The following is a 13,967-nucleotide window of genomic DNA, read 5'->3' on the forward strand; positions in this document are numbered from 1 at the left end:
ATTCCTTGCACAATCATTGAGAAAATTAGAGGAGTAATTCCAGCAATTGAGTCTGGGGACAAATTGTATTGTGGGATTCTTGGGAAATCTGCATTCAGTTTAATTGCGATTCTGACTGGGTTGACACCTTTGATTAGTCTGATATATTCACCTGTAAACTCCCAGACTTCAGGCAGCACAGTGTCTCTCAATTCCTTGTGCAAATCCACACACTTCAGGTGAGGATACATCCTGACATCTGATTTCTGTTAGGTAAGTTTAAAAACAACATCTTCATCATTCTTATGGAATTTAATTCCTCTAGGTTTGCACTAATCATGTCCAAGCAAGTTCACCGGACTAGTGTTACACACTATAAATCTATGATGATCTTAAAATGATCCTATTTTAACAGTAACTTGTTCTGAGATTGGGGTAGACAACTTTTTATTTGTATGTTACCTAGGGGGATGATTAGTATAGTCTAGTGACAGTGGAGCTTCCCTTTGTTCTTGGTCTATTAGTACTCCAGATCTAGTATGTTATGGTGCTTGGAGAAGGGGTCATTATTCATAACCCCATCAGTCAGATATCTGCAGGAGATCCTATACAATTATTACAATATCCTAGCACACATAAACCTATTTCATCATGTTCATAACATTATATACACAAGACAGAAGCATTTGTTCTTCTCAATCTTTTTTTCTCTTTATTCCAGCTGATCCCGCCAACACGTGTTTCATCACGAGTTCGGCTGGTCACCCGTGACTTCGTCAGGGCTGGAAAGACATATATACAATATGATGTGACAACATCACACATATGTTTTCCACATAGTTATTACATTCATTTGTGAGGAGAGACCTGCAGTCCTAATTTTGAGGCAGATTAAGCACTCGAGTTTCGTGAATTGGTGAGACAGACAATATATGCATATAGATTCAGGCACCATATGAGTGAAACTGTGTGTCACTCTAGGTTTAAGAGATTTATCGCAGTAATATTTCCTGCTATATTTAACACAACTAATAATGTAAGGTGTCCCAAGTGTCCGGTACTTATGCTATCTCATGCTTAAGTGATAATGTACAGTGTGCACAGTGTATACCCCAAACTCTGGCATACCTGTGTCACTGGTGTGTAGGGCATCTGGCCTGTAGATTATAAGAACGATATAAGTATTCGGGCAAAGTCAGAGAAAGAGAGTATCTACAGGTTATTCCCGGTATATATTGGGGCAGTACAAAGTGCATACCTTCTGGCCGGTTATACTTGCATCTCGGCCAATGTAGCGGCCTGGGTGGTGTAAAATTTCTGTTGTCCTATTCTGTAGAAGCAGTCACCTGTAATCAAAATATTCCCAGGTTTATTAGGCACATATGGTGTCTAATTCTTCTCATAATGTCAGAATGCACCTGGAATCAGATTCAAGAGTCTTACAGAGCCTAATGCTCCTGATAAGTATTATCCATTTATTATTAATGGGGGCACCCCTTATATTTTGAGGATAAGTCCGATCCCATATTCATAGCTAGTATGCCAAGCATAGACCACCTCCCAGTTGATGTGCCCTGCTGGGTGACCAACAAGTCCGTCCAATCTCTGGTTTGTATCTAAGTACAAGACCCAGCGTGCATCCAATCGTCTATTATATATAAAGGGTGGTAGTCATACCTTTAGTAAGCAGAAATTTTTGGGAATTAGATTAATGCAACCCGCACGATGTCACGTCGTCTTCCCCCGCAGCATTTGCTACGTCGAATATCATATTTCCGTGCTGTAATGAAACAACAACTTCCAAGTTCCTGAATAGTATAATGCGGCCCACACGAGCGGTAGTATCCCATAAATATCTCATCAAAATATCCTACAGACTTACCTGAAATAGCACCTCCGGTTCCGTATTCGAACCTCGCGGCTGTTAGTAAAGCCTCAGACGTGCAATTAGCGTTTCACTTGAAATACGTTTCCGCGGAATCAGCGTCCTGGCGTTCATTCATAAAAATTAACATAGGACTAATGCTTCATAACGTAACTGTGAGTGATATTTAATTCTCCAAGCAGTCGCCATCTTAAGCATGGTTAACCCGTAATCATCAGCAATAGAAAAAGGTGCCCTCCATATCGGTATGCACAATATGAAAGTCGTCTCATAGTGTGTTTAGTAATATATTAGAGGCCGAATACTATATGCATCAATTCAATAGCAAAGACAGAGCACAGCTAACACACAAGTAAATAGCTGATTGAGCCCAACCAGCAAACGTATTTAATGTAGAAATTGCAACAAATAAAATCTGTTCATCAAATGAATCTTCTTTTACAGATGTTCTTAGTTCGTAACATGGATACAGGTACAGCCAGCCGACACGTGTTTCGTCGCCATATAATAATTTTTTGCGACTTTTTCAAGGCTTTAGCAACGTTCTCTTGTGACTTCTGGGATTCAGTACCAGCCAGAAGGATCTATATGTTTCGTAACCGGATGAAATAGTCCAGGCACGCGAATGGTAAAGTAACCAAAAATTATAGGTCACTTAAAGACGGCCCCAATGTCTTTTGATTTAAAAGTGGGTGCTATGAAGATGGTCGTCTCTTGAAGTATGCATAATAACCAACTTGTAATTTAATTTGATCTGTGCTTTCACGGGTACTGAGAGAAGGACGGTTCGCTAGTACTAACGAAAGTGGGGCTAGACCCGGGCTATACACGGCGGCGTGAACGCCACCAGAGAATGTTGGAATATCTATTAGAGCCTGCATTGCTAATGACGTACAAGAGGCCTTTTTTGATCACACGTACCCGTGAAAGCGCTGATCAGATTAAATTACAAGTTGGTTATTATGCATACTTCTAGAGACATTGGGGCCGTCTTTAAGTGACCTATACTTTTTGGTTAGTTTACCGTTCGCGTGCCTGAACTATTTCATCCGGTTACGAAACATATAGATCCTTCTGGCTGGTACTGAATCCCAGAAGTCATAAGCGAACGTTGCCAAAGCCTTGAAAAAGTCACAAAAAATTATTATATTGCGACGAAACACGTGTCGGCTGGCTGTATCCATGCTACGAACTAAGAACATCTGTAAAAGAAGATTCATTTGCTGAACAGATTTTATTTGTTGCAATTTCTACATTAAATATGTTTGCTGGTTGGGCTCAATCAGCTATTTACTTGTGTGTTAGCTGTGCTCTGTCTTTGCTATTGAATTGTTGAAACGCTCTGATTTTTCCGATTGTATTAGGTGATACTGTGGGTGGCACGGTATCAGACATAGAGCACACTCCTAAGAGTTTTTTGTTTTTAATTACATTGTTGCCAACATTAAGACAGAGGTGCTGGTTGTTGTTAGGCTTACCACATTGCCACTGTTGCTTTTCTAATCTACTATATGCATCATTCTAGTGAAATATGAAATCCTAAACATTCTAAATTAATAGTCTTATTTGGGGAAATATTAGAGGTCAATATATCTGAAAAGATAATTTGGATGAAGCCCCTGCGTCCAGACTTCCAAAATTTATTTGCAAAGGTGATGATAGAAAAAAGTCAAGGGAGGTTTGCGTTTCTATTGATCCTAGTGTAATGCAAGATATATTCCCAGAGCAATTTTGCTGTATATCCTCAGTAGGGTAACTAATATATGCTTCACCCTCACGTGTGCGAAAAGTACTGTGCTCAGACAGTAAGCAAATGTGTGATTAGACAAGTCAGAAAAAGTGTAAAGTCACATAGGAGAGAAGCATATACGCATTGATATACAAATTCATGCATATATATGATGACATTGTTAACCATTGTGATAGTTGCTAGTCACCCAAAAAGTAATGAAGCTCATGGTCAAAATTGAGACCCTTTTCAACTGCCTGTAATTTCATATTCCAGAGTGCCTCTTTACGTCTGAGGTAAAGTTGAAGGTTGCCACCCATCTGGTTGGCTTCCACTTTTTCAATCCCACAAAATACAATGCATTTGTCTCGCCCTTGTACAGCACATTCATTGACATATAAAGCGGTTGGGTATCTAGGTTCAATGGCCCTCAGGTGTTCCCAAATTCTTTCCTTCAATGGTCCTATTGTGCTCCCAATATAAAAGTGATTGCATTTATATTTCAACATATACACAAGATATCTTCTGTTGCAATTTGTCATCTGGCGTACTTCATATCTTTTGCCTAAATCATTCTCAAAATGTCTCCTGTTGTCCATAGCCAATGAACAAATTTTACAGTAACCACATTTGTGAAAGCCCAGGCATCTCTGTTGCAGCCAGTTGTGTTTATTTTTCTGTTTAGGATAGCTGGGACTAAGAATAGATCTGATGTTTTTGCCATTTCTGTACGTGATAAGTGGGCTGTCCGATATTTATTTATTGAGGGTTTTTTCTGCTCTGAGAATGGCCCAATGTTTTTTCATACTTCTTCCCAGTATACCTGATGTCCTTTTGTAGTTAGTGATCATTCTAACTAATTTTATTTGCCTGTCCTGTACTCGTTTGTCTTTCAGGGTCTCAGTCCTATTAATCTTGTATATTCTTTCTTCTGCTTTTTTAATTATTTGGGGTTTGTAACTTTGTAAATTTCTTCTGGCTCTAACCATTTCCCCATATGGTATAGACTCGATTTGGTGTCTAGGGTGTGCACTATCTGCGTGAAGCAATGCATTGCATGAGGTTGGTTTTCGAAGGAGCCTACTTTGGATTCTATTGTCTTTAATGTATAGATTAACATCCAAGAATTCAATTTGGGTATGGCTAAGACTGTAGGTGAAGCTAATGCCCATGTCATTGGTATTGAAGAATTCACAAAATTGCGTCAAATTCTCCATCGATATGGCCCATATCATGACGCAATCATCTATGTATCTGCCCCATTAAATTATTGATTTACTCCAATTCTTTCCTTTAGGGCCCCAGATCCACTCCTCCTCAAACCAACCCATGAACAGGTTGGCATACGAAGGAGAGAATCTGGAGCCCATAGCAACACCCTGAACCTGTCTGTACCACTTGTTATCGAAAAGAAACACATTATTTTCCAACATGATTGCTATCATCAACATAATCATCTCAACATGTTGCCACTGGTTAGCTGGCTTCCTATTTAAGAACTTCCTGGTCGCCTGCATACTTAAGTCTGTTCTGATATTGGTGTACAGTCCAGTGACATCTAAGGTTGCCAAGATCATGCCCTTCTCCCAGGTTACATCTGTCAGGGAGCTCAAAATGTGTTTTGTGTCCCTTATTTATGAAGGTAGGTTCTTTACTATAGGTTGTAAGAATGTATCATTGAACTGGGAAAGTTTCTCTGTTGGTCCACTGATGCTAGATATGATGGGTCGACCAGGTGGGAATTCTTTTTGTTTATGCACCTTCGGTAGTGTGTAAAGACATGGGTATCTTGGTTTGTCCACTTTAGGGAAGAAAATTGTGTCTTGGTCTACGAGTCCTTGGTTTAGCCATCCCCTCAAGTGTGTGTTAATAAGTTGTGTCAAGGGTGGAATGGGATTATTACTCAGTCTTTCATAGTATGTGGGGTCTCCTAATTGGGAGAGAATCTCATTGTTCTAGTCCGATGTATTCATAATGACTATGTTACCCCCTTTGTCTGCCTCTTTTATAATAATATCTACAAGCTGCAGAAGTTCTTCTAGTGCTTTGCGCTCATTTGGTGAGAGGTTATCCCTAGATCTCTTCTGGTGTGTCTGTTTAGAATTTAAACTTTTATACATGTCACCTAGGACCAATTTGTGAAATAAATCTATATTATTCCCACTGGGTAAGGTGGGAGTCCATCTGTACTTATTCTTCAGTCCACTCGATACGGTCAGCTCTGTATCGATCTCATAGTACAGTAGAAGTTCATCTATAGACATGTGGTCCCTACCGTCATCTGTGATGGACAGAAGGATTTCTGTGTCCCTAATATCTTGAATACTCATTGATTCAGACACTCTGTCAACCATATGTGTTTTAGATGCTTTATTCTGTTGTACATTAGTTTCAAAGAATTGTTTCAATTTTGCATTTCTAGTAAACCTAAATAGATCAATCATAGAGTAACATAAATCACCAGGATCCTTAGGGCAAAATCCCATACCTTTTTCCAATAGGTCGATCATATCCTTAGTTATGTGTTTATCACTTAGGTTGATCACCTCTACTCCTGTGTTATATGTACTTCCTAGTTCTGCTTCTTCCAGGATCTCAGTCTCATTCCCTTCCTGTCTCCCTCTTGTTCCTCCTCGTCTCCCCCTCCTTGTTTTCTTGAGATATTTCCCGGTCGATTTGGTTGTTCCCTGTTGCCCTTTTTGATTCTTTTTACTTCACGTAAAAAAGGAATATCCTTGTTAGTGCTATTGGCCATTAATTCATCTCACTTTCACTGGTAGGTATGGTGCTGATAGATGTGGAACTGGAACTAATATTCTCAGAAGTAGTTATACCCTTTGCTTGTTTCTGTTATCATTTTCAACTAAGTGGTCATATTGTTTAGCAAAGGTAAAAATCCTTCTCCCCTTATAATCTATTTCGTCCCTTTTTAACTTCCGTGCTTTTCGTTGCTTGAGATCCTCCTGGTGTTTGTTTATGATATCCTTCAATATCTCATAATTCTTATCGGTGGGTTCTTTTAGATTCAGTTCACTTATTTCTAGTTCCAATTGGGGTATCTCAGCCTGTAGGCTTTGTACCTTCCAGTCAGAATTTTGAATGAGAAGCTTCATCAGTCTGAATGAATTAGCAGTTAGTTCCTTCTCCCAGATGAGGAGTAGGTTCCCATCTAGGTCATCGTAGGTGGGCAGTATTTGGGATATAAGACCTCTGGCGAGTCCGCCTAGTTTCAGATATTGTCGTAATGTGGCACCATCCCACCACTTAACATTTTCATTCTTTTTTAATTTTTCTAATCTGACAAATGTATCTTTGAGTCCCTCTTTTTTCTTGTTCTGATTCCCACTGGCGTGGGAGGTAGATACTGTCGCTCCTCTTGCCAGACTATCAAAGAGATCCTCTGCCTCCTTATGTCTAGCCATACTTGATATTGTAAAAGTACACTGTAGGAGCTGCCTCACTAGTTTAAGACTTGACAGGTTAACTAGGGGGATGATTAGTATAGTCTAGTGACAGTGGAGCTTCCCTTTGTTCTTGGTCTATTAGTACTCCGGATCTAGTATGTTATGGTGCTTAGGGAAGGGGTCATCATCCACAACCCCATCAGTCAGATCTCTGCAGGAGATCCTACACAATTATTACAATATCCTAACACACATAAACCCATTTCATCATGATCATAACATTATATACACAAGACAGCAACAATTGTTCTACTCAATCTTTTTTTCTCTTTATTCCAGTTGATCCCGCCAACACGTGTTTCGTCGCTAGTTGGGTTGGTCACCAGCGACTTCGTCAGGGCTGGAAAGACATGTATACAATGTGATTTGACAACATCACACATATGTTTTCCACATAGTTATTACATTCATTTGTGAGGAGAGAACCGCAGTCCCAATATTGAGGCAGATTAACCACCCGAGTTTCGTGAATTGGTGAGACAGACAATATATGCATATAGATTCAGGCACCATATGAGTGAAACTGTGTGTCACGCTAGGTCTAAGAGATTTATCGCAGTAATATTTCATGCTATATTTAACACAACTAATAAAGTAAGGTGTCCCAAGTGTCCGGTACTTATGCTATCTCATGCTTAAGTGATAATGTACAGTGTGCACAGTGTATACCCCAATCTCTGGCATACCTGTGTCACTGGTGTGTAGGGCAACTGGCCTGTAGATTATAAGAATGATTTAAGTATTCGGACAAAGTCAGAGAAAGAGAGTATCTACAGGTTATTCCCTGTAAATATTGGGGCTGTACAAAGTGCATACCTTCCGGCCGGTTATACTTCCGTCCCATCCAATGTAGCGGCCTGGGTGGTGTAAAATGTCTGTTGTCCTATTCTGTGGAATCAGTCACCTGTAATCAAAATATTCCCAGGTTTGATTAGGCCTTCCTGTTTTTAAGGACACTACTCATAGTACGGAGGTGCAGCACATATGGTGTCTAATTCTTCTCATAATGTCAGAATGCACCTGGAATCATATTCAAGAGTCTTACAGAGCCTAATGCTCCGGATAACTATTATACATGTATTATTAATTTTTGTCTCTCAGTTTTGACTCTGGTGTATCTAGTACATTTTAGCTCTCCGTCTATTGCCCCCCCCTCATTGTATCTCACGCTCAAATTTTTTTTGTCAAAATGTCAGTTACCAACATGAATCAAATGTTCCGTTCATAAATGATGAAGGGGAACCAGAAATTCTGTGGGATAGGTGGGTCAAAATGTTCCATTCATATCTAATTGCAGTAGGAGGCAAACAATTTTCTTCATTAAGGAAACAACACATATTGTTGCATATTTTGGGCACTCAAGGGAGGAAAATTCATGAAGATCTTGCTGATGTGGGAAGAGGAGGGTGATGGTGATGTTGATGTTTTCACTACCACTTTGAGGAGACTAGGTGCTCATTTCAAGGACAAGGTTAATGTAGTATTGGAACGCCATATTTTTTCAAAGGGTACAAGGAAAAAATGAAAAGGTCACCTTATACATACCCACATAGAGGGGACTCTCTGCCACTTGTGAATCTGGGGCACTTGCTGATTCTCTCATCAGAGATCAATTGGTTTGTTGCACCAATGATCACAAGCTGCAAGAGAGGTTGCTAACCCTGAGTCCAGAATTGGAAGAGGCTGTGGCTATAGCCAAAAGTATTGAGCACACCTCTTATTGTGTTAATGAATTGAAAGTTAACAAAGATTCAGTATTAGAGGAGAAGCATGTTAATGAAATTAAAGATGAGGATAATATTCTAAAAGTAGAATACAAGAGATGTTACAGATGTGGGAATGCTAATCATCTAGCTAATTTCCCTAAGTGTCCTGCCAGAGGAGTTTATTGCAGGAAATGTAATAGAGATGGACATTTGTCTAAAGTGTGTAAATCCAAAGATGTAGGCAAAGATGTACATGCTGCTTATGGCCAGGTCACATAATCTGGAGACAACAAATGTTTCTTTCAGGTGTATGGTAAAGATGAGATAATTAGTTATCCTGTCTGTGAAATACAATGGGATGGTAAGAAAGTCAAGGCATATGCGGACTCCTGTTTCCCTTACACTTTATTAGAGAAGGAGACTATCCAAGGTTTGTTTAAGGAAGGTGAATACATGTTAGAAAACCCTGATGTACACCTAGGGGGGTCAACAAATATCCCATTCCTTTAGAAGGGATGGTGAAGATGCGTATCATGTTCAAGGACAGACATACATTTGGGAGTCTACATTACTGAAAAAGGACGTAACTTACTAGGGTGGAAGCACCAGAAAGAGTTAGGCATCATGCATGATCCCAACAATATAGAATAATTGTTGCTGGTTGACAGATCTTTAACAGGGAAAGGGATATGCAATGAATTTCCAGAGGTATTCACCAAATGTGTGGGTTTGCTGAAAAACTACATGCATAAAATGAAACTAAAAAATGATGCTGTTCCAGTCACACACAAGACCAAGTTCATTCCTTTGGTAATGCAGGAACCGTTAAAAAAGTACTAGAAAAATTAGGGAAGCTGGGCATTATTCAGGCTGTGGAGAGTTCTTCTAAAGTTACTTCTAAAAAAGAGAGTAATGAGATCCGTATGTGTGTGGACCTGAGGAGTCTCAACGCCATGATTTGGATAGACAGGTACCCACTTCCTAAAATCAATGAAATGTTTTCTGTAATAAATGATGCCAGGTATTTTTCTCTACTAGACCTCACATTGGCATACCATCAAGTAGCATTACATCCCGATTCACAAATCCTTACGGCTTTCACCACACCCTTTGGCACCTACAAATTCCTAAGGATGCCATTTGGCTTGGCATCTGCCGCAGAAGCTTTCCAAAGAATAATGCAACATGTTCTGCTGGGGTTGGACAAATCCATATTTTTCCAAGATGACATCCTCGTTTATGGCTCGGATGAGGAAGAACACAATTTTAATTTAAGAAAAGTATGTATCAAATTTAATGAGGCAGGTTTCACCATTAAAAAGAATAAGTGCAAGATCGGAGTAGCATCAGTTAAATTCTTAGGACACACTTTGTCCAGTGAAGGCATGAAACCAAAAATGGATCTTACAAAGGCTGTGGTAGAAGCTTCCACTCCGGTCAACAAAGAGGAAATAAAATCCTTTTTAGGATTGGCTGAGGATATGTCCAAATTCATTAAAACATTCTCAGATCTAGTACAACCCATCAGAGATCTATTGAAAAAGGAGAATACATTTGAATGGTTACCCTTCCACAACAGTACATTTATGGGTCTCAAGGAGGCTATTGCTAAGGCACCCTGAATAGGCAATTTTGACAGTACCAAAGCCACGTTCCTCACTACTGATGCTAGCAATAGAGTCATTGGTGCCACGCTCTCTCAAATGTAAGAAGGCAAAGAGAAAATCATAGCCTTTGCTTCCAGAACACTCAAAGATGCAGAAATTAACTACTCCACAATTGAGAAGGCCTTATCATGTTTTTGGGCAACTATTCACTTTACATTTTTTCTATTTGGTACGCCATTTGTGCTCAGGACGGATCACAAACCTTTGGTGTCATTATTCTCTTCTAGGGACATTGAAAAAACGACACCCCATATTGGTAAATGTCTGGTATCTCTACAAAACTTCAACTTTTTGTATGATCCAGGCAACAAAAATCAGGTCGCTGACTGTCTTTCTCGTTTACCCTTCAACAAACATATTGAGGAAAGTACAGAAGAGTTTGAAGTCTTGCAAGTCACCATTCAAGCCATTTTAGAAGAGGAATGGAATAGCCTCATGTACAAGGATGTCACACTTAGATTGGTTAGTGAAAACATTGCTAAGGGTTGGCCCAAGAAATGTAGTGATCCTACTGCTGAGTTACAACCCTTTTGGAAGAGACAAACTGTCAATTGCAGGGACCAATGCATTCAAAGCAGACGAGATAATTCCCCTGGAAGAACTCAGGATGCGCATCAGTGAAATAGCTCATGAGGTCATCTAGAAAGGAGCCTGACAAAAAGCAAGCTTTGCTTAGGATATTGATTTCCTGGAATGGACACTATTATAGAGAACTTGGTTAAAGGGTTTCATACTTGTGGTCTCAGCGACAAAGCCAGAAGCACAAGGAAAACACAGCTGGAACCGGTTCATGTTCCAATTAAGACGTGGGAAAAATTAGGTTTGGACATTATTTGCCCCTACAAATCTAAGGTACAAGAAAGGTTCATTAAAGTTTTAGTAGACTATTTTTCCAAAGGGATCACTCTAAAATGTGTCAATAAGGTAGACACCAAAACTATTATACTCTATCTAGCTGATGTTTTTGATAATGAAGACATTCCTCATATGCTTATTACTGACAATGAGTGCAGTTGGTTTCCAAGGAAATGAAAGAATTTCTGATCAGTTTGGCCATAAAACACATTTGCACTCCACTATATTGTCCTCGTGTAAATTGTTAGTTGGAACACTGCAACAGAATAATCAAAAAGGCCGTACAATTGGCGATGGTTGCTTGTAAACCCATTGTTCAGCCCATTAAAGACACAATCTGGTCATATCACATCACACCCAACAGTGTGACTGGTTACTCACCTTTTTGTCTTCTAAGAGGACGCAAACCAGGATTCAAACTTACACCTAAATGGTTATTCAAAGACAACTCATTTGTAAGGAATGACAAATTCATCAAGGAAAGAATTGTGTGCCACAAGAATAAATACAAACAAGCGTATGATCACAAATGGGGAGCTAAGTCTCATGATTGGGAAGCTTGTCAATTGGTCCTAGTCAAAAGACCTCACAATAGCTATAAAAGATACAATAATTACTATGGTCCTGCTAAAATAAAAGATGTCGAGATAAATGTGGTTACCAAATCTGACGGTAGAATGTGGAGCATGGAAAGATTAGGTCCATATTCAGAGCAGAGTAGTGGTGACAAGTTGTATGAGAGGTCCAAGGTGCAAACCAATATCCTGAAAGTCAAACGCAGTGACAGAATTATGAGATCACCCTGGTGGCATGGTGACTATGTTATGAAATAATCTGTGATGGGTTCATATCAGTTCTACCAGAATTGTGAGATCACCCAGGTGGCATGGGGACTAGGTTATGAAATAATATGTGATGGGTTCATATAAGTTATTTTTCTTATTTTTTTATTTCAACTTTTTATTAGAAGATATGACATATACAAAGAATCATACAGAAAAAGAAAACAACATATCAAACATCCATGTTATTTTCAATGTAATCCCCCCCCCCATCCCACCCACCCCCGGTGGATCACTACAGGGCAGATAGGGAAAAAGAAGAAAGGAAAAAGGTAAGTAAGGGTACATAAACAAAATTAACTTTTATCTGGCTACCTTAAACATTAATGTTCAGAATTCAACCAGTTGGTTAAGGGACCCCAAATCTGTTCACCCTCCCTCCGGGCCCTAGGTCCTCTTCTCTTGAATACAGATAATTCCCATTTACATACATTTAGAAATTTACTTAACCATTCATGTGGAGTCGGGGGGACGGGGTCTAGCCAAACAGTAGCGAGACAAAGTCTCAATACAGCCATAGCAACAAAGAGTAGCTTTCGATCCGATTCAATCATATTTTGATCAGCTATACCCAACATAACAGCCTGAGGTGTTAATGGTATCAGATAGCCAAACACTTGTTCTAAACGTTGTTCTATTTTACTAAACAATGGGGTCAGACAGGGGCAAGAGGCAAACATATGAATACTGTCCGCCGCAAGCTCCTCACATCGGGGACAGTTTACCCCCACCACCCCACCCCATTGATGTATACGAGAAGGAGTTATATACAAATTAAGCCACGTCTTGAAGCATTGAACCTGGAGATTATCAGAGATAGTGGCAGATCGACTATAAGCTAGAGAATCCTCACAAACACCTTGCTCCACATGTAATCCAGTTTGCCAATGACTAAAATCCTTGGTTAGATTATCACTCCTCTTTGCATTAACCAATTTATAGATAGTGGATATAGCCGATTGGTTCCCATTAATCAATCCCACTAGCGGAATACGAATCCAGCTGACAGTTTTTTTAGAGAAAAAGTCTTGAATCTGTAAGAATTTTAAAAATGGCCTGTTACCTATTCCAAATTTACGCTTTATGGATTCAAAGGTGAGTAACCCCGATTCAGAGAAAACATCCCTGATTACAATAACCCGTTGTGCTGACCACTCTTTAAAATACCCATCCTGAAAAACTTCCGGGAGGAGAGTATTCCCTGCAAAAGAAGTGTATAGTGGGATTCTCCCAATATTAAACATTTTCCGAACTGTCAGCCAGACTTTGAAAGCACCCAGCAGAATCTTAAACCTTACCCATTTAAAATAGGCAAAGTCTATATGTCTAAATAAAAGTCCCCGAGCCTTTTCCTCATAAATTAAATGATACATTGAAATATCAGAGCGATCTACATCTCCTACATCTAACAATGGGTTCATATCAGTTCTAATGTTCTTATTGTGTTCACACATGGTCATGTATACATTTTCTGTTTCCCTGGTTGGGGTTTTCCATCCATCTCCTTTTTTCTTTTCTCTTTCCTCTAGCCTTCTCCTCCTTGTTTTTCCCATAACCTTTCCTTCCCTCCTTTTCACCCCTGGGGAAGGAGGTGTGTTATAATCTCTCTTCATCTTCTTTGTCTCATCTTTGCTCTCTATCTCACTAATTTCTTTCCCCTCCTTTTCCTCCTCTTGGTACGCTCTACCCTCTCCCCGCACGCATGGTACTGCCTTTGAACGTTTACAGGAATGTACCTTAGAATGTTGGGACTGCTTGCTAAGAAGCAGTTTAGGCTTGGAGTTTGAGGAATGGCCTATTCAAATAAACCTACGTTTCCCAAATACTTCTGCCTCGTGGA

This window comes from Lissotriton helveticus, chromosome 6, assembly GCF_964261635.1.
Source record: "Lissotriton helveticus chromosome 6, aLisHel1.1, whole genome shotgun sequence".
Lineage (NCBI taxonomy): Eukaryota > Metazoa > Chordata > Amphibia > Caudata > Salamandridae > Lissotriton > Lissotriton helveticus.